Below are 4,098 nucleotides of genomic sequence, written 5' to 3'. Positions count from 1 at the left end.
CCCGGACCACTGAGCGCCCCGCCCTCGCCCGCGCCCTCTGCCCGCCCCCCACGCCGCCCCGTCCGTGGGCTCTGCTGGGGGACGCCGGGCAGCTGAGCCCTTCCATCCTCAGCCATCAGCTTGCCTGACGTGACACCTCACCTCCCTGGGGACGTTGTTCATAACTCGACTAATCTGTGTGTGCTGTAGTGACGAGGCTCCTGACACGTCTGCGTGATGACCAGTTGTCCTGCAAACAACCTCGCCCCCCGCGGAGTTCCCCCCCCCCGCCCCAAGGGCCCTGGATGGTTGCTCAGGCCGCCCAGTGACACCGCTGGATCCCTTCACCCCTGTCGCCCACCACTAAGCCATCGCTTTCCTCCTGGATGAGCCCGAGAGGGCGGCAGCTTTTCCCAGGACCCTCCAGGGCTTACCGATGACCCGGGGCTGCCGTGCGACATGTCTCTCACGCTGACGGCACCGAGCGCCCCACGTTCTACGGCGACCCTGAGAAGCCAGCAGCGGAAGAAGCCCGTGGCCTGAGCAGACCCGAGCCTGGCTCCCTGCCCCGCTGTGGGCACCCCCCCCCCCACTAGGACTCATCGCTCGATTCACACACTGGACATCCCGGAGTTGGGAGCGGCGTGCCCCAGTGGCAGGCACGGAGGAGACAGGCCGTCTGGGCGAGCTGGCAGAGTGGCCAGCACTTGCTAGGGTGTGAGTTTTGCTGCCCGGGATGCTGTGTTCACCCACTGTACACACACTTTCCCCCAAAGGGCTCCTCTCTGCAACACCCACGTGCCAACAGCAGCACCAACTGCCTCGGCCTGGCCCCCTGACCCAGTGACCCCAGCACAGGCCCTACCAGGGTGCTGGGGAAGGGGCCGTGGACCTATGGTCACCCAGCTCCTCAGAGGCAGGCTGTGTTTTGAAGGCCTCTGCCATCAGGAACAGTTGTTTTAAAAAGTCCATCTGACCCAGGTCACCACCCTGGGGCCGACCCTGACATTTCTGCCACAAATGGCCAGTGGACACAGTGCTGGCTGCCAAGTTCAGCTTCACGCACGTTTGCCGTGAGAACGGGAGTTGCCGCCATCCCTGGGGACGTGGACCCTCCCCCACTAGTGACCTGCCTTGTCTGGCTGTCGGGGTTTGTCCCGATCCCAGATAACGTTGGTGTCTTCCACCTGGAAGGCCACCAGTTGGTTGACACTTGGGATGGGAGGCTTGCCGTGTGTCTGGAGGCTGCCGTGGAGTGCGGCAAGGTTCCCCTACCAGGAGGGTGGCGGCATGGGGCTCCCCAGGTGGCGGGGGTGCAGCAGGAACCAGCCGACAGGGTGAGGCGGGCGGCTGCCAGCTGGGAAGCGGGGCGGGCGCCAAACGCCTCGCGGACCTGCTTCAGCCCTGCCCGTTCTCGCCCCTTGGCTCCCCCGGCTTCACCCCAATGGCTCCCGACATCTACGCCTCAGGGTGGCGGTCGCCTCTCCCCACTGCCCCGAGGCCTGAGGGCGTCCGTCCCTGTGCTTCCTACATGGCAGGGCGGCAGCAGAGGCCGTTCACTCATGAAGCCTGGAGGCTGCAGGTGGGGACGGCAGCCCCTGCAAGGACCTTTTGGGGTTGGTGCTTCACCAGGACTAACTGGTCTTAAATGTCCCCACTGAAATAAGCTAGTTGTGCCTCTGGGGAATTGAGGGAGCCCCATGGGGCCCAGAGAACCTGTATCTACTGCTGCTTTTTTGGATGGGTGGCTGGTTCAAAACCAAGTGACCTATATGACTTGAAGCCCCACAGAGGGTGACGTCCGGCAGGCTCGGGGCAGGGGGCTGCAGCGCTCCAATGACTTCGGTCCCTTTGGTTTGTGGACTTTGTCCTTCGATCTTTTTTCACACCCTGGTTGTGAGACGACCTCTGGCCAGTGACGCCCAGTGGCCCTTCTCCCTGACTGACAGGCATCTGTAGGTCTGACGGGCCCAGCGGTCCAAACAGGACGCCGTGGGGACCCTTGTTGGGCAGCAGGAAGGCGCAGCCCAGCGGTGAGGGCGGCTTTCAGGGGAAGGAGCAGAGGTGACCACACCTCCCCATTCACGCCCTTGGGGCCTTACCTGCAAGAGAGCGAGGCTGTGTGGGCGCAGGCCAGCAGACACCCAGCACCACAGACTTAGTCCAGGCTGGACGCAGACTGTGAATGTCGCAACAGACAGCCGCGTAAGCCAGCCCCGCGGTGAAAGTGTCAAGTAGGCTCCGTGGTAGATTCTAGGGTGCTCCTAACCCTGTGTCTTTGCCTTGTGTGAGCTGGGCGAGGGTGAGCCAGCAGGCGGGGGATGAGTGTGTGCATGGGCTCTCATCCCCGGGGTGGGGGGGGGGCTCCGGCTCACGCCTAGGAATTGAGAGACTTTTCTTTCTTTCTGGGAGGGCACTTGTCTTCACAAACCCTCTGGCCAGGTGGGGAGAGGAGGACAGGGTTCTCTTGGAAATGTGGGGGGCCTCGGCTTCACCCTAGCACATCCGCCCCCCTCCACCACGAGCACAGTGTCCCCCTTTCTCTTTTTCCCTCTGAAATTTCAAATTCTCTGCAAAGGCCTTGGAAGTGGCACAGCGGTGACAAGGATAAGTACTTTGCCCCAAGTTCACTAGCGAATTCATAACGAGGCTTTTTTTTCCCACCCCAAGTCCAAGAACTGATATCGGCCCCAACCCTGCTCCTCCCAGAGGGACGAGAACCCGGGCAGTGACGGGAAGAGATGGCGGTTTAGACGCCAGGCCGCCCTGCCCACCCCCCAGGAGGCTTGCAGCCCGGCGCGGGGCTGGAAGGGAGCCCCCAACACTGGCTGGGGCCCAGCTTTCCCACCCGCCCCCGTGTCCTTCATCAGGGCAGCAGGGGCACCAGGAGGACGAGCACGAGCAAACCCACGCTCCACGCCAGGCGCCAGGCCGGCACCTAAAGCACATTTTTCTGTCATCCCCCCTCGGAAAACAAATACCCAGAAGTAGATGTGATTTGCTCCTCATTACAGAGAGAGAAGCCGAGACTTGTCCAAGAGCACAAGGCTGGTAAGTGGCAAGAGACAGGATTTGGCCCCAAGTCTTGTCTGGCCCCCAAGCCCCCGGTGCCGGCCATCCCGACGTAAGCACATGCCTCACCTCTCCGTTTCCGGTCCAGTAATGGACACCCTGGCCGCCACCAGGCCTGCTGGTGTTGCCACACCACCGCACTGTGGGCCTGAGCACGGGCGAGAACCCGCCCGCCCAGCTCCCGCGTCCCAGACAAGGGCTCCCCGGGTCTGCAGGCTGCCCTGTCGCGCGTCGGGAAGCCCGGCCTGCAGCTCCTCAGAACCAGGAAACCGGAGGACAAGGACCTCGGAGAAGGGCCTCGGCCAGGACGCAGCCGCGAGCCTGCACGGCGCACGAGAGCCGAGCTCGCTGGACTCCGTCCGCGTCCGCCGCGCCCTGGGCCTGCAGGAGGGCGGGCACCTGCGCCTCCGGTCCACCTGGCGCCCTCGGGTCAGCCCAGCTTTCTCCACCTGTTCCAAATGCAGCCCTGTGGTGGCTGCGGCTGTCACCACCGTGAGACAGGGCTCCTGTTCTCCCAGCAAAGGGCGCGTGAGCAGCCGTGTGACCACCTGGGGCCTCAGGCCACTGTGCATTCACCATGGGAACGGCGTCCTCACTGCGTGTATTTATTTGAGGTGACTCTTGTACTTGGCAAAGGGAAGTTTCACTGTGTGATTGTCTTCTTAATATAATTTGTTAAATAAATGTTTGTTTTAACCTTTTCCTGGCTTGCCGCTGTCTCTGAAGCCACCCAAGGTAGCGCCCCTCAGGGATGCTCTAGGCTCTGGCCTTCAGCTTCCTCTCCAGCTCGTCTCAGACGCCGGCTGGGCCAGCCACCACCCCGACCTTCCAGCCTTTCTAGAAAGAGCTGGTGGGCTTCTTCACCCCGTTTAGCTTGCATGGCCCGGTTACAAGCCAGAGTGATTCAGGGAGGGCGAAGAGAGCCCTGCGGTCCTCTGGCACAGCCCTCGGGACTGCTCCCGGAAGGAGAAAATCCCCCGTTGCCACACAAGCATGCAAACCCGTGCCTTGCAGTGGGTCGCCATGAGGAATGCAGGGCGCTCTTTC

General features: G+C 62.7%; 1 protein-coding gene across 1 annotated transcript in view; it reads left to right on the top strand.

Annotated features, from left to right (window-relative positions):
* MVB12B (multivesicular body subunit 12B) overlaps positions 1-3,752 on the top strand; it is a 159,198-nt gene extending 155,446 nt beyond the window's left edge. The window contains exon 11 of the mRNA XM_023533057.1: positions 1-3,752. The gene's annotated coding sequence lies outside the window, so the exon portion shown is untranslated.
* The last annotated feature ends 346 nt before the right edge of the window (positions 3,753-4,098 follow it).

Source organism: Pteropus vampyrus, unplaced genomic scaffold, assembly GCF_000151845.1.
Source record: "Pteropus vampyrus isolate Shadow unplaced genomic scaffold, Pvam_2.0 Scaffold95, whole genome shotgun sequence".
Lineage (NCBI taxonomy): Eukaryota > Metazoa > Chordata > Mammalia > Chiroptera > Pteropodidae > Pteropus > Pteropus vampyrus.
This window is presented reverse-complemented; position numbering and strand designations above follow the sequence as displayed.